This window comes from Salminus brasiliensis, chromosome 18 (genome assembly GCF_030463535.1).
Source record: "Salminus brasiliensis chromosome 18, fSalBra1.hap2, whole genome shotgun sequence".
NCBI lineage: Eukaryota > Metazoa > Chordata > Actinopteri > Characiformes > Bryconidae > Salminus > Salminus brasiliensis.
The window spans coordinates 2,861,818-2,879,798 of NC_132895.1; the positions used below are offsets into that span (position 1 = coordinate 2,861,818).

At 43.3% G+C, this 17,981-nt stretch overlaps 1 protein-coding gene across 13 annotated transcripts in view; it reads right to left on the reverse strand.

Annotated features, from left to right (window-relative positions):
• Window positions 1-12,679, reverse strand: part of add1 (adducin 1 (alpha)) — a 55,067-nt gene extending 42,388 nt beyond the window's left edge. For 5 of the 13 annotated variants that reach the window (XM_072662586.1, XM_072662584.1, XM_072662585.1 and 2 more), the window contains exon 1: window positions 12,506-12,673. The gene's annotated coding sequence lies outside the window, so the exon portion shown is untranslated. Of the gene's footprint in view, window positions 1-1,586; window positions 1,605-12,505 lie in introns of those variants that run through there. The other 8 variants (XM_072662587.1, XM_072662593.1, XM_072662592.1 and 5 more) reach the window with 4 other exon arrangements.
• Window positions 12,680-17,981: the final 5,302 nt, after the last annotated feature.

The following is a 17,981-nucleotide window of genomic DNA, read 5'->3' on the forward strand; positions in this document are numbered from 1 at the left end:
ACAAAAAAAACAAACAAAAAAAAGTATCCGGACACCCCTCCAAACACATTACATATACCACTGCTGATACTGGTGTTGTTTAACTGGTGTTGTACATCTCATGCAATGGAGCCCCCCCCCTCATCCAACTGCCATCCACTTTTGGGAAGAGTCCAGGCAGCAGATCTAAATCATCCACCGTCAGTCAGACGGACCTCGCTGATGCTCATGCGTGGATGGATGCAATCAAACCCTCTTTAGAGCAATGTTCCAACATGTAGTGTAAAGCCTTCCGAGAAGGGAGGAGGATGCTACTGCAGCACAGGACCACAAACTCTCTATTGATAGCCTAGAAACATCAGATGAGCAGGTGTCCACAAACTTTAGGCCAGGCTTATTTTAGGTTGTGCTTCAACCTGCAGCTATCAGAGCAGCATAGCAGTGGAGGGCTTTGGTCACACTTTGGCATGCTAATGAGAACATCCACGGGCATATTTATGACGGAGAGCATTCAAAAGAACATCCACCCACATCCACAGCTCTTTCTTTCTCACACACACACACACACACACACACACACACACACACACACACACACACACACACACACACACACACACACAGCACTCATCTGCACTGCCAGGATCATTACAGCTCTTCCAGATGAACAGCACAGAGACCCTTCATGGCTCTGCTTGGACCGAGAGTGGGCAACAGAACGTCGTCACGATCATGAACCCTCCTCTGAGCAGATCTGCAGTGTTTACAGAGCACTGCATGCATTATCTGACAGAAGCTTTCGGTGTGGTGGTACTTAAGGGCTTTCTTTAAACCTACCGACCCTGAAAATAATAATAATAATAATAATAATAATAATAATACTTTAATGGCGTAAACCAAATTAGCATGAAACTGAATTTCCTTCAGTTTCAGTTCCTCACTACTAAAAATATAATAGCACTGAACCTTATCAGCCAATAATAAATAAATAAATTATTATTTAGATTTATATATATATATATATATATATATATATATATATATATATATATATATATATATATATATATATATAGTCATGTAATTTCTCTTCAGTAAAACTGATTTACTTAATTTTATCATTTTTAAATGAAAAAGTCACAGTATAAAATAATACAAAAATAAATAGGTAAATAAATAAATAAACAAACAATCATAGGGATGTTATGATAATTGTGGGATTTACAAGAATTATAGAACATTTGATATCTTGCACTGAATTATTCTGTTAAATCCAAGAAATAATAATCATAACAATAATAATAACAATAAATAAATGCAACAAAAGAAGTTTGCAATTTAAAACAACCAAACAAACAAACACGCCACATAGACACCCCATAATTTGGCCAGACATCAAATATGGTCTTCAGCAGATATGTACAGAATTGTGATTGGCTTCACTTCTGAGATCTGTGCAACACATTTAATCATTTTAAAAGATTAACCAGGACAGGTTCAGCCAAACTCCTGCTTTGAAGAGGCTTAATTAATAAAAAATATCCATCAATTAAAATTCATACTCCACAGTTACGGGTCACACAAAGCGCACGATGACCGTGTCCTACCGGGAGTCCGGCTTTAACTGGTGAGGCTGGAGTTTCAGACTGGAAGATCACATTCATTCATTGACGCCTCCAACCGCTCAACAAGCTGTAAGGAGTAGTGGGTGTAGTAGGTGTAGTTTCAACACTTCCAGATAGCACACGTAGCCTACAGCACTCCTCTACTGTTCATTACATTACTATTACTATTAATAATAATAATAATAATAATAATAATAATAATAACCTCATCATAAATAAATAAAAATAGAAAGGTGTTGCTGGTATTTTGTTATTTTTATAGTCAGAAATCCACGAAAGCTGCGCAAGTGCCGGGGTGAGTGTGCGCTCTCTCTGTGGTCACCATGGAAACAGAGAATACATATCCATGGAAACATTGACGCCTCACAGGATTACATAACGGTGTACAGTAACGCACCACTTCTGGCATGAACTTGTCCCACACACACACACACACACACACACACACACACACACACACACACACACACTTTATACAACAATATAAAGAATAAACCCAAATAAACATAAAGTCAGTGGTCAGTGAGAGTGTCTACCTGTAATTAACTCTATATAACATTAGAATAAACCCAAATAAACATAAAGTCAGTGGTCAGTAAGAGTGTCTACCTGTAATTAACTCTATATAATCTTAGAATAAACCCAAATAAACAAAGTCAGTGGTCAGTGAGAGCGTCTACCTGTAATTAACTCTATGTAACATTAGAATAAACCCAAATAAACATAAAGTCAGTGGTCAGTAAGAGTGTCTACCTGTAATTAACTCTATATAACATTAGAATAAACCCAAATAAACAAAGTCAGTGGTCAGTAAGAGTGTCTACCTGTAATTAACTCTATATAACATTAGAATAAACCCAAATAAACATAGTCAGTGGTCAGTGAGAGTGTCTACCTGTAATTAACTCTATATAACATTAGAATAAACCCACATAAACAGAAAGTCAGTGGTCAGTGAGAGTGTCTACCTGTAATTAACTCTATATGACAGACACTCTCACTGACCACTGATTTTATGTTTATTTGGGTTTATTCTAATGTTATATAGAGTTAATTACAGGTAGACACTCTCACTGACCACTGACTTTATGTTTATTTGGGTTTATTCTAATGTTATATAGAGTTAATTACAGGTAGACGCTCTCACTGACCACTGATTTTATGTTTATTTGGGTTTATTCTAATGTTATATAGAGTTAATTACAGGTAGACGCTCTCACTGATCACTGCACACCTCTTCCAATCTGGCAACCGTTGCTACATAAAAAATGGTGCATCATGGTATGGTGTCTGGACTGATCCGCGGGTTTGAGGTCAGTATTCACTTTTTTATTATTATTAAAATAGAAAGCTCTAACTCATCACTCACACATGAAGCCCCTGCAGGTGTTACTCGCCACACTTCCTGTAACGTGATCTAGGAGAGATGGGTTCTCGGTCGTAACACATGAAGGACGCTGCCACTCAAACCCTTTCCTCTGTGATGTAGGTCAGCTCCCACCACGACCAGAGGAAATGTGTGCAGGATAAGGGAGAGAAATCTGCTCTGTCGACCTGCTGCTGAGAGATTTAAAGCTACCAACCACCCCAGTGTGTGTGTGTGTGTGTGTGTGTGTGTGTGTGTGTGTGTGTGTGTGTGTGTGTTTTAAAACCCTTCACTCAAGCTGGTTTCATAAATGAGTGGGAAGAAGAGAGTGAGAAACACCATCCGAGAGAACGAGAGAAACCTTATTGTGCAATGAAGTAAAAGTGGCCTCATAAATGTAGTAAAACTGTATATTACTAAATACTATTCATAATATTATTATTAATAATAATAACCACATAAATGCTTTACAGACTTCGATCCAGTGGATAGATCTTGAGGCCAGTCCAGGCACACATTAATGAATCAGGTACTGGTTATTTTAACCTGATTCAGCTCAGATCCTTTGTTTTTACCGCTGTGCTCTGGCAGAGCACCCGGTGGCATCCTCTAGGCCGCATTAACAGACATTGCGTCCCGGCCCAGAGCAGCGAGGAGCGTTCTCAGAAGAGAGGACAACGGTTTAGAGTCTGAAGTGCTGAACGTTTGAACCACTTGGACCATGTGTGGAAACTAGGGCTGGGGCGAAGCGTCTGCAAAATTGATTAGGCAAAGTTGGCCGCGTCTACTGACAGCATGGAGTTCAGGTGTGGGAGTATTTCACACTGACTTAAATACTGGATAGATGGTAAAAATGTATAGTCTGAGTTGGTATCGGTACGCTGTATCAGCAGATACTTAAAAATCTGGTATCAGTAAGGATACAGTGGCATCGGTACATGCCTAGTTTTTTATATTATATATATATATATATATATATATATATATATATATATATATATATATATATATATATATATATATATATATATATATACACACACATACACACACATACATATACATACACACACACATACACACTAGATATTTATATTTTGATAAAGCCTTGAGTGCTGATACACTAGAGCTGGGCAATATGACGATAGTTTATCATATTGTGATAAATTATATATCATAATAAACTCTGATCAGCTGCAGGGTTCATTATTAACAGTGTAATTAGACTGAAGGGTTCATTAGATGAAGAGCAGCAGATGCTGAGTGATGCTGAGTGTTCAGTACAGGAGAGGATCTGAATAGTAGTTGAAGAATCTGTAGATACTGATGTTTTTAGTCTGTGATGACAACATGTATTGTGATAAATATTGTGTATTGCAAAAAAAAAAAAAGAAATATTGTAATACAGTATTTTTACCATATCGCCCAGCCCCAACTCTACTGAAAAGCTAATTATTCTAATTAATATAAGTGAATTAGCACTCATTTGACCATCTGAAGGACTTTTCTACTAATAAAAGTGAGATAATTAAAAAATTAGAAATAAATTTATGTACAGATGATGACAAACATGGTGCAGTGGTGGGCCAGTGGTGGGCCAGGCTTTGGTTTTAGGAGCACACAGCCGGAGCTCATCACTCAAACATTGAGAGACTCCGAGCCTGACACGGCCTAAACCCGTAATCTCCCACACTGCTGTTCAGGCCCCTGCATTAAACAAAGTGTGTGTGTGTGTGTGTGTGTGTGTGTGTGTGTGTGTGTGAGAGACAGCACAGCAACAGCGTGGAGAGGAGCAGGCATCTCTCCGATTCTTCTTTAATACAATAAGAGTGAGGGACAGTATAGAGTCCGCTGCCAAACAGCCCAGCATGTGTCCAGCACAGCCTGAAACTCAGCACAAAGCTCCATTCAGAACCATACAGAACCGCAGCCAGCAAATACAGACACGGACCACGCAGAGCACACTGACATTATAACGTTATAGCTTCTGGCTAAACCAAGGATGCACCGATCCGATAAAAGCATCCATAGGACCGATCCATGCACTGATCCAGAGTCCCGCACCGCCGGTGTTCTAGGCTTCATCACTCAGGATCAGACCAACATACAGACATGATCTCACCACAGGACCTGCCCTGTCCAACCAGCACGGACCCAACTCGACCCGTCGTCCTCAACACTCAGCAAATGATCCAGCTCAGAACAGCCGAAATCCACCCAACCCCCCCTTCAGCAGCCTGCTCTGTTTACTGAAGAACAGCGCAGGGAGGAGGGGCCGAGTGGGGGTCTCTCTCCCTCGCTCGCTCACTCACACACAGGTACACATGCAGGCAGGCAGGCCGACCCGGCCCAACACGGTTTCAGAAGATCCAGAACCCACAGATCACACGACCTTCCCCTAACTATCAGTCAGTTCCAGAGTTAATCCCCGTCTCCGTTTTTAAAGTGACGTCAGTCCTGAGGCCTCACGTCTCTCCCACATGGTGAGGAATATGGTTTATTAATTTAACAGTGGGATCGGACCAGTTTTGGTTATCGGTTGATACGTAAAGTTTAGAAAAGGCATACGGGCGTTTTCCTAAACCCCCTAAGGCTAAACCATGACGAATCAACAGCTGCTGTAAAACGGATATACTGCTGCTAGAGGTCGACCGATATATTGGTTGGCTAATTAAATAATAATAATAATAATAATAATAATAATAATAATGATGATTGAATTTAGAGATGCACCGATCTGAAATTAGGATCAGATATTGGTTCTGATAAAAAAAAATTAGCTGGACCGGGTATCTGATAATTTGGCCGATCCAACTAAATGTTTGATTACTGTTTGTTTGTTTGACCAGGTTACTGATTTATTCTCAGGTTCAGCAGCTAGATTTTATTTGGAATTACGCTAAATATTAAAAATATGATTAATTACTGTTTGTGAAGCTACTTATTTTGAGTTTCAGCTGATGCATTAATTATTAATATATTTTAAGAATGTTTTTATTTTGAATTTGAATGCTGTGTCAAGGTGCCGCACCATTGTTTATTTTAGTGACAAAAAAATAGTAATTTACTACATTTATATCTTAATTCTATTAGTTATTCTATATTTTTTATTAGTTATCTATTCTTATATCTATTAGTTCTGAGAAGGTAGATTCCCCTGCTTTATCTTGTCCAAATGTTTTTGGACGCTCCTTCTAATGCAAGTAGCACCCAGTGCAATATTGCATACACACACACACACACACACACACACACACACACAGCTTGTCTAGCCCCTCTAGAGAGGTACCCCCCACCATCTTTTCTTTGGCTCATTTTTGCAGTTTGCACATTTCCCTAAAAGAGCAAGACCTTCTAAACACGTCCATCAGCCTTCACTTCATATACGTTTGTCTGCTGTGGGCCAAAACGCCTCCTATCTGAAGCCAGTCGAGAGTGTGAGGGTGTGTGTGTATGTGTATGTGTGTGTGTGTGTGTGTGTGTGTGTGGGAGTGTGTGAGATGCCTTAGCCAGATGGTGGTAGGTTATTACGCAACACTAAGTAGGGCTGGCTGAGCTACGGCATACTCCAAAGCGCTCCTCTGGTGACCTGCAGTGTGACACCATCAGTCCCCTCCAGAAACTCTCCAGCACACAGGCACCACTTACACTGGAGACACTGAGGACATGCCCCGAAATGTCCCCCAACGCGAACGCTGCAATTCCCAGCTTTGTCTCCCCAGATGCTGACTTTGCAACTTGGGGGTGTGTGTGTGTGTGTGTGTGTGTGTGTGTGTGTGTGTGTGTGTGTGTGTGTGTGTGTTGGGGGGGTTGGCGGTTAGTTTGGCTTATTTGAGCATGTTGATCTGTTAGACCAAAGGTGATGAAGGTGCTGAAGCTGGAAACATGGACAAGCGTAAGAATCTGAGACACCAAGCTGTGATGTTCTAAACAATGACTGGGTCAGAACATCTCCAGAACATCAGGCAGCGGTCAGTACCCACCAAAAGCGCTCCAAGGAAGGTCAACCTTGGACACCCAAGGCTCACCGATGCTCATTGAGGTCCCGCCTGCCTCACGACTTACAAGTCCTAAAGGATCTGCTGCTAACAGCTGAAGGCATCCAGGTACCACAGCAGGACTCCTTCAGAGCTCTTGTGGAGTCCACGCCTTGAAGGCTCACGGCTGTCCTGGTGGCATGGGGGAACCCTACACTATACTAGGCCTGTGCCAGCTGGACGAAGAGGACGTGGGTTCAGTCTGTAAAGTAATCAGAAGGGATCAGTGTGTAAAGCAGCCGTAAAGTCTACAGCGCAGCGCCGGGCATCAATGATTCACAAGCAGCTCCATCCTGACCCAGATAAGAACGGGGAAGCAGCAGTGTGTAGCTGGGCTATCTCAAGCGTGTCACAAAACAGATGTGACGAGGGGTGGGGTCTTGAAGTGTGTGTTTGTGTGTTGGACCCAGAAACATATCTGGGTGTGGTCCCGTCTGAAACATGTGGCGAGCAGCTCACTTTTAAAACTAAACAACCAAAAAGACCCCGGCCCTCTCAGAGCAGCTAGCAGGAGACCACCTCATACCGCACGAGCGACCTCATTAAAGAGGCCAGTTTAACGGAAACTCCATGTTCAGTGTAATTATGCAGCATTACAACCCCTAAATACCAGACAATACCTTAAAAAAATACTTAGTACATTACTTTTAGTCCAGTTTCAATTCTTGGCACAACTCCACGGACACACTGCACGTTTCCGTAACGCAGACCATATGTTGTTGTATATAGATAACCTCATATCTCCACACACAGCAGCTTTACAGGAGGAGGGAAACCCCTTCTTAACTTTCAATTACTGTACCGATACGATACTGTATCGGTATCAGCAACAAAGAGCATCGACACCAAGAAGATTATTGACTGTACTTTTTTTTTTTTAACATAGAAAATGTAGGTTTGCATCCTTTATGAAACCAAACGTTTAAACAACCAGTAAACAGCCGGTCTTAAATAGTTATCACCATTAAACAGAATTTTAATGAGCTTTCAGCACTTTTTCTTTCCAGGTGCAGTTTTTTTTTTCTTCTTCTAAAACCAAAAGTTTAAGAGTTTAAGCAGCTTGTTTTAAAGCCACACACTGAAGTTTAGTATCTTTTTACACAGAGACGTGTTCTTATAATGAAATGTGAATTTTAAACACTAAATAATAAAAAGCTGTTCGGTCGAGCTCAGCAAGATTACGCTTCCCTACTTGCCGTGATTTTCATGGCTTCACAGCTCTGAAACTTTCAAAATGTGCAGCTACTCAACCAGTACATGCTGTTCTTTTTAAGGAGTATCAGGATTTATAGCTGTCGAATATCGAGTACTTAAGTCAGAGTTGGTATCGGTATTTGGTATCGGCAGATATTTACAAATCAGGTATCGGAAAGAAAAAATAAATCGGTGGTATCGGTGCATCTCTACTTTCAATGGAAGTCAATGTAAAAAGAATGAATTCCTAGTCATTTTGGAGCCTTTCTATTGGTCCATTCATCACAGGGCTGGTCGATATGGTAAAATAAATAAATTATATCACGATATTTAAACATATTTTTTACGATATTTATCACGATGTCCGTAACCACAGACTAAATACATAAGCATCTACAGATTCTTAAAAAGTACTATTTTATATAAAAATAATCTGCTGATCTTCTGATCACACCGCTGGTAATTGGAAAAGTTGGAACCGTGCAGTTGATTGGTGTTCTTTAAGCACTAACAATCTAATCAATCAATCAATCAAACTTTATTTAGATGGCGCCTTTCAGACAAATAAATTAGCTGGGTCTTAAAGGCGTTTCTGCTGGTAACATTACTCCTGGGCGGCCCGTCACACCTAAATAAATAAATAAATAAATAAATACATACATACTCACCTGGGAAGCTGGGAATTCCCATCACCTGTGCGTGCACTATGGAATTCGGCTAGTTAACTGCACAGATAGACTATAGACTATTTAGCAGCTTATTTTTTATCCATATTGTAAATTTGGCAGTTGTTCTTTACATTGTATCAGAATTTTATAATGAACGGACCAATAGAAACACTCCAAACTGACCTGGAATCAAATCTTTTCACACCGACTTCCCATTCTCCTCTAAAGTTGCCATTTTTAGAGGTGAGGTTTTTGCCCAATAGCATTGATAATTGCATTAATCTCAGTTCTAAAACGATTAATATGATATACTGTGTGTTTATGTGTGTTGAGGCCTCGGGGAGTGAGGGAGTGATCGCTTGCATTACATGCAAATACATCGATGCAAAAGTTCAGAGACCCTCCACAGTCCTTCAGCCGAGCTGTTGTTTTGAGACGGACTCTAAACCGGGGTGTTAGGAGGGTACGGACATTCCTGCCCACTGCGCTCCCACACACACCCACATGTGCAGGCTAAATGTAGCCCTCCTGGGCCTGCCCTTTAGAATAGCACACATACAGCAGATAACTCACACGGTCAGTGTCACTGCATCAGCCCTGCTCACGGGTTCTGCTGTTACAGAGGGGAACGCCGCCCGCAGACCCAAACACCCACCCGGCGCAAGAGCCCCACACAGAGGCTTTCAGCTGAAGGGGGCAAAAACATAATCACAATGTGTATCCATATTTTTGATGTAAGGCTCAATCATATATTTCGGGCTCCTAAAGGTATGTCATTGATCACAAGGTTGTGGGTTCGATACCCAGGTCAGCTAGGCTGCTACTGTTGGGCCCTGACCCTCTGCTTTCACCCTGGCCTTCTGTAGGGTACTTAGGGTAGGGTAGTATTAATCGCTGGTTCCGTTCACCACCACTGTGACCAGTTCTGACTGGGTAAGGTTATCTAGAACGGAGCGCTTTACACCAAACCCCAGGCGTCCCAATACTTTATGAATAAATGTATAACGGGTGTAGAGGAGACTGCATCAGAAGGTTACGATGGAGCCCTATGATGTCATGATACCTAGTAGGGATGCGCCGATCTGATACTAGGAGCTGATATTGGTCCCGATACTAACAAAATTAGCTGGATCGGGTCTCGGATAATTAGTCTGATCCAAAGAACCGATCCGTTCACAGAACCTGATCCTCGCACCGACGGTATTCTAGGCCTCATAACCCAGGATCAGAGTGACCTACAGGCATCATACACACATCATAGCAAACAGCAAGACCCCTCCTATCTGACCAGCACGGTGCTCTACACCAGTCATCAACCACCAGCGAGGAATCCAGCTCGTCTTCTATATAAGGAGAACCGAGAAGGGAGGGGCTGCTCGCTCCTCTTTAGTCTCACAGACTGAGCCCAGACAGCACTGAGCCGAGGTCCAGTTATTAATATTAGTGACCAATAAACAGAAACTGGGTTTATTAATATCTGCGTACTTCATTTTAAAAAGTTAGTGAAGTAATGATTACGTCAATCCTGATGCCTTAAGCCCCTACTATTCGCCACCACTGTAGAACAGTATATCCAAAACGGAGCGCCCCCCCCCCCCCCCCCCAACCACCACCACCACCTCTTTACCAGTCATCCCCACTGATCATCTGACTGCGCCGAGGCCTGCATCACAAGGTGACGATGGAGCCAATTCTAACCGGGCAATAGTGCTTTTCAGGGCTCCCATTAGTGCTCCAGGCGTATAGCACAGCAGAGAGTGAGCAGAGAGTGAGCAGAGAGTGAGCAGAGAGTGAGCAGAGAGTGAGCAGAGAGTGAGCAGATTTCCATCTCTCTGGAGAGGCCGTGTGGGTGTGGAGGGAGGGGAGCGAGTGATGCTAGAGACGTATAGCGACGCTCAGGCTGTGAGAAAGCTGCAGGGGAAAGAAGGACCCCGGCCCAAAAGAACGGAAAGACGGAACCAAGCCAAGCCCGGACACATCTGCCTGCTTCGGTCTCCGCTCACACTGAGGTTCTTCTTACGACAGAAGGAACCCTGGAGCTGTCCGGTGCGACTGGATCCCCGGCCAGCTTCATTCCTGACGAATAACGAGATCCAGGGAGTCTCCCGCTCGCACTCGACCCCTCCCTCCCTCCCTCCCTCCGTGATCCGGCCAGCCTCGCTAATCCCCCCGATGGGGTGGGGGTTCAGCACACACACAAAAAGACAAACAACACTGAGACACGGCAGCTTAGCAGTTCTGAACTCAGGCATTACACACCAACACACTCACGTACACCCTGATACCTACCTCCAGCCAGAACATTAAAACCACCCGCCTGCCTAATATTGAGTACGCCCTCGGGCCCGTCTCCGTGACACCTCTGAACGTCACCAGGAGACAATCAGGAGGTGCAATTAGGGGTCCGAGGTTGATCCTCTCGGTAAGTACGGCCCACTGTGAACCAGGTGTCACACACTATGCAAAAACCTCCTATGTGAAGCAGTTCTGCCCGTCTAGCGTGACGGGGTTGTAGCGTACTCGGGAACACATGCAGCTGGGTGACTAAAGAATCCCATGAACAGCTTCGGATTGCAAAGGTCTCCGAGGCCACCGCCTACCAATCCCGGACCTGACCTGGCCTTGACCCGGACGTGTTGCCCTGCTCCCAACACACCTGACTCACCTCATCAGCTCAGGCCCAAACCCTCTACAGCAGTCTGTGGTGAGCAGAGAGCTGAAAACACAACTGGACGGTCCAGATGGTTGTTTGGTCCAGTTTACCCCCTAAAAGGGCAGCCCAGGACGGCCCAGTTGGTTGTTTGGTCCAGTTTACCCCCCAAGAGGACGGGCCAGATGGTTGTTTGGTTCAGTTTACCCCCTAAACGGGTGGTCCAGGACGGCCCAGATGGTTGTTTGGTTCAGTTTACCCTCTAAACGGGTGGTCCAGGACGGCCCAGATGGTTGTTTGGTTCAGTTTACCCTCTAAACGGGTGGTCCAGGACGGCCCAGATGGTTGTTTGGTTCAGTTTACCCTCTAAACGGGTGGTCCAGGACGGCCCAGTTGGTTGTTTGGACCAGTTTAGCCCCCAAATGGCTGTCCTGGATGGCCCATTTTGTTGTTTGGTTCAGTTTACCCCCTAAAAGAGAGGCCCAGATGGTTGTTTGGTTCAGTTTACCCCCTAAAAGACGGTCCAGGACGGCCCAGTTGGGGCTAAACTGGACCAAACAACCAACTGGACCGTCCAGGATGGTCAAATCCAGCCAACAGAGCATCTTAAACACCAGCCCAGCAGTACCACAGTGCCATTCAGGTTCCTACACCCCACCCCACAGCGGATCAGAACCCAGCCCTAGCTCTACCCTGGCTCGGGATTGTGTGGGATTGTCTGCAGCCTGAGCCTCCCGGGCCGAGCAGCACCACCCCATCCCACCCCGGTCAGCAGCCTCTGCAGCAGAACCGGCCGTTTACACCCGCAGGACTGAAACACAGCGGTGAGCGGTTGTTCTCCACCTCCACCCCAACACCCCACCTCCACCCAAACACCCCCCCCCCTCCTCCACTGCTGGAGAGGCGCAGTGCTGCTGCTGCTGCCATGACGCTTCAATGACACGAAAACAAGCAGAATACGGAGCTTCAGAGACGGGCAGACTTACTGCTACTGCGCGGAGGAGCGGCGTGGAGGGTCAGCGACTCGGCGGCGGCGGCGGAGGCGGCGGAGGAGGCGGCGGAGGAGGCGGCGGAGACCTGCTCGCTGCTCGGGCTTTCCCTGCTGGAGCTCCGCTGCTTCGCTTCGCTGCTTTCTGGACGGACCAGCCGCGTAGCTCCGCCCACTCTGCGGGCGCGGCCGCGTCAATAACGCGCCCGCTCATTGGACCAGCCTCGCCTGCGCGCCTCAACAACCTTTCATTCCATTGGCTGCTGCCTGGTGTGCGCGCAGGGATTGTTTATTATTTGGCTAATCAATAAAATATAAAATCAACCTTAAAAACAACAATTCGCGCGCGTGTCGTATTTGATACGTTTAAATAAAAAAAAAAAAAAATATATATGTAAATATATATATATATAAAAATATATACGTAATGGTCCGAAATTGTGATAAATAATACATAAATATGAACATCATATCACATCATATGATAATTATTATTATATATATATATATTCTTTATTGTTGCCACTTTAGTAGCATTTGTATGTATGAATCATATTAATTATGATTATGTCTTGGTGCAGTTATTTTAATGTATGATAAGTGTTTAGTGTTTTTTAATAAAAAAACAATAATTATGATTATTATTATCAACAGTAGTGTATAAATAAATTATTAGCAATTAACGTAAATTAACGTAAATAATAATAAAAAAAAATAATCAGACGCACGTTGTCTGCCCCCTGGTGGATTTTCTATGCACTGCATGCACCAGAAAATAATAATAATAATAATAATAATAATAATAATAATAATAATAATAAATACACACATTTATATGTTTGAATGAAATGGAGGCAGATTCGAGTGTAAGAGATTAAACTAATTTGTGTTCAATATGTATTAGTTTCTTTAAAAAAATACAATTAAAACTATTTAAAAAATAAAAATGACTTTAGTTTTGAATTGTTATTATTATTATTATTATTATTATTTCATTCTAATTATTTGATGTTTAGACTTTTAAATGGTTAGTTCATATTTCAATTAGGGTTTGGGTTATTTTATTAAAGAATTTTTAATAAAAATTAAGCCCATTTAGGATCATCTGGTGTACTTAGTAAGACTTGTGAGTACAAACCCCCAAGGACGGGAGGACGCTGGGATATTTGGCTGTGCCAAGTCCACACCAGTCCCCTCCTGATGCATCCTTAAAAAACACACGGGCAGAGGATGGGCTGTTCTTGGCTAGATGTGAACGTTTGAATGGGAGAGTACTCGGGCTGCAAATGATGACGCTCCACAAGGCCGCAAGGCTCGGCCACTGTCAAACTGGAGTAATAACTGTATAATATAATAAACTGTAGTAATATTTAAGGGACCATTTAATGAACAATCCTTTACATTTTCAAGGTCTTATGCAAAAAAAAAACAGTCATAATTCATATTACACACCCCTCGTTATTCCTTACAGGTAAAGATTCTGTTCATGTTACTGTGCCTTTAAGACTGACATACTGAAATGACACAGATCTGCTGTGATTGGCTGCTGTGTCTTGTAATTTTTCACTAATCTCATAACCAATAATCCAGGTTATTAAAATTATTAAAATTAAAATATTAAAATTATATGTTTACATTTACACTGACGTTAAAAGGCCTCATCATATCATATCATATCTCCACCTATTCAGCAGGTTAGCCCCGCCCACTCATACAGAGACAGCCTGTTTAATCATGAGGGACGATTTGGCCCTTACAGTAGAGACAGGCCTGTGCTGGGCACTGTTGCTCGTCCACAGTAGGGGGCTCTTCCTGTGAGTGTAGAGTCCTGAAGCAGCCCAGTAAGCTTGTTTAACTGGTGGTGTGTTGTAAACATCTTAACTGAATTTTCATTCCATCCATCCACCTTCTCATCTTCTTCCAGGTCAGGGTCACGTGGGTCCAGAGCCTACCCAGAATCATTGGGCTTGAGGCAGAAATACCCCTGGAAAGGGCACCAGTTCATCACAGGCTCACACTTAGGGGCACTTTATCACATTTACCAACCGTGTATGTTCTTGGGAGGTGGGAGGAAACTGGAGAAACCCATACAGACCCCCAGACCATCACCTGATCACCATACTCCTCAGATAGTGAACAAGGCGAAGGATGAATCCACACCCATATAATATAATATAATACATTCTAATAAAATATAATATACTATACTATAATATACTATAATATAATATAATACATTCTAATAAAATATAACATACTATAATATACTATACTGTACTATAATATACTATACTGTACTATAATATACTATAATATACTATAATGTACTATAATATAATAAATTCCATTATAATATAATATAATATAATACATTCTAATAAAATATAATATAATATAATACTTTCTAATAAAATATAATATAATAAATTACAATATATTATAATATAATATATTCCAATAAAATATAATGAAATATAATATACTATACTATAATATACCATACTATAATATAATACAATATAATATAATTAATATAATAATACTCATGGTTAATAAGGGCAGTGGCTGGTGTTTGGCTCCATCTAGTGGCGAGTGTGTGAACCTACAGCACTCTTAAAAGAACAGTTCACTGAAAAAGCTTATACTCACAGTTAATCCCTAAGTGTTAAACCTGCCATATAGAAAACATACAGTAAAAAGGGGGTTGGGCACCCTGGTTATTATTATTATTATTATTATTATTATTATTATTATTATTAATAATAATAATAATAATAATAATAATAATAATAATAATTATTATTATTATTATTATTATTATTGGCAGTCAAGGTTATTTCACCATAGTGATTTCTATATGCTCTTAAAGTTCAGATATTAGCATTGTGTTTGAATTTAAATAATAACATCTTTACATTATAATAATTATAATCATTTATTTGCATTATTTGAGCAGATGTTAAAATAAATAAATACTCTAAATAGTAATATTTTTATTTTTATGTGCAATTTAGGGGAAATGTTGTCCATGGGTTATGAAATACACACTGCCTATAAATAGTAAAACCAGAGAAATTGATCATGTAGGGTGGGCTCTTAATGTTTTTTCCAGAGCTGTATAAAAATTCCACAGAGCTAAGTTGCAGCTTCTCACTTTGCCACTAGATGGCAGCAGACAACTGCAGCTATTTGGTTCTAATGTGTTTTCATGTGTCTGTCTGTCTGTCTGTCTGTCTGTCTGTCAAATACTCCCGCGTCTACCCCGGAAGAGATTGTTAATGATCTGGTCAGGTGGGTTAAAGAACGGGAAACACCTAAAGCCCAGCAGGGGTATTCCAGCACCAGGCTGAGTAAGCACTGCCCTCCAGGCCTGAAGGCCGATTTGCCTCCAGGAAAACACCATTCACTCCTCCTCCTGTTGTTTTCCATGTTTACTGTGAACAGTGTACGGCTGTAGGTGGATGTAGTCCAGCGGTTATGAGTGAAGCCCCAGCTGATGAATGGTCATGGTGTGCCCCAGAACGCAGGAAAGAAGATGAGCTTCCTGCAGGGGAATGCACCTGGAGCTGCGTCATCAAGTACAGGTCCGTCATCTTCCTGGAGAAACTTCTAAGATCAGACATGCACTTACATCAGGAAGGAGGAGCTCAAAACTGAAGCTCAGAGAAAATGAAAACCAAAACAACCGCCTGCAAGACGGTGTATAAACTATATTATATACATACACATTTCTATATATGTATATCCCGTCTCAGAGATATATGAGTTCATCATTGTCAAGTGCAGACCTTTTTATTTAGTACGGGAGTTCTCCGCCGTGCTGATAGCCGCCGTGTACATACCGCCTAGCGCTAGCGCTAATGCTAAGGAGGCACTGTGGGAACTGCACGGGGCCATCAGCGATCTGCAGACCAAACATCCAGACGGACTGTTCATTGTCGCCGGAGATTTCAACCATGCAAATCTCCAGTCAGTCCTCCCTAAATTCCATCAACATGTGGACTTTGCCACGAGAGGAGCGAACACGCTGGACCTTGTTTACACAAACATCCCCAGCGCGTACCGGGCCGAGCCCCGCCCCCACCTCGCGTTCTCGGACCACATGTCTGTGTATCTGACTCCAGCTTACACACCTCCCATCAGACGCTCCAGACCAGTTCAGAAGCAGGTGAGAACCTGGCCGGCAGGAGCCATCTCTGCCCTTCAGGACTGTTTTGAGTGCACTGCATGGGACAGGTTCAGGGAGGCTGCGACTGAAGGCGACTCTGTTAACTTGGAGGAGTACACAGCATCAGTCACTGGCTACATCAGTAAGTGTATTGATGATGTCACTGTCTCCAAGACCATGACCACACGCCCAAATCAGAAGCCGTGGATGACTCCTGAGGTGCGTGCGCTACTGAGGACCCGCGACTCGGCCTTCAGAGTGGGTGACAAGGCGGCCCTGAGGAAAGCAAGAGCCAAATTGTCACGAGCCATCCGAGAGGCAAAGCGCGCACACGCCCAGAGAATCCACAGCCACTTTAAGGACACCGGTGACACACGGCGCATGTGGCAGGGCATCCAGGAAATCACAAACTACAGGACAATGCCACCGTCCTGTGACAGTGATGCCTTCCTCCCCGATGCCCTGAACGACTTTTATGCACGGTTTGAGGCACAGAACAACACGTTGGTGAGAAAGACCACACCCAAGCCGGACGAGCAGGTGTTGTGCCTGACTGCAGTGGACGTGAGGAAAACTCCCCGGCAGAGTGCTCAGAGAGTGTGCAGACCAGTTGACAGATGTTCTCACGGACATCTTCAATGTCTCCCTGCGCAGCTCCACTGTCCCAACGTGCCTCAAGACCACCACCATCGTCCCCGTGCCGAAGAAGTCCACGGTGTCCTGCCTCAATGACTACCGTCCCATAGCTCTCACGCCCATCATCATGAAGTGCTTCGAGAGGTTAGTCATGAGGAACATCAAGAACCAACTGCCCTCTTCATTGGACCCCCTGCAATTTGCATATCGTCCCAACCGCTCCACGGACGATGCCATCACCACCACCCTTCATCTCTCCCTTACCCACCTGGAGAAGAAGGACACCTACGTCAGAATGCTGTTCATAGACTTCAGTTCAGCATTCAACACCATCATCCCACAGAACCTCACCAGGAAGTTAAGCCTGCTGGGCCTCAACACCCCCCTCTGCAACTGGATCCTGGACTTCCTGACAGGAAGGCCCCAGTTAGTCCGGTTCGGGGACAGCAGCTCCAGCACCATCACCATGAACACTGGGGCACCTCAGGGCAGTGTACTGAGTCCTCTGCTGTTCACCCTGCTGACTCATGACTGTGTTGCGAAACACAGTTCTAACAGCATCATAAAGTTCGCCGATGATACAACTGTGCTGGGTCTCATCAGCAAAGGCGACGAGTCAGCATACAGAGAGGAGGTGCAGCAGCTGACAGACTGGTGTACAGTCAACAAC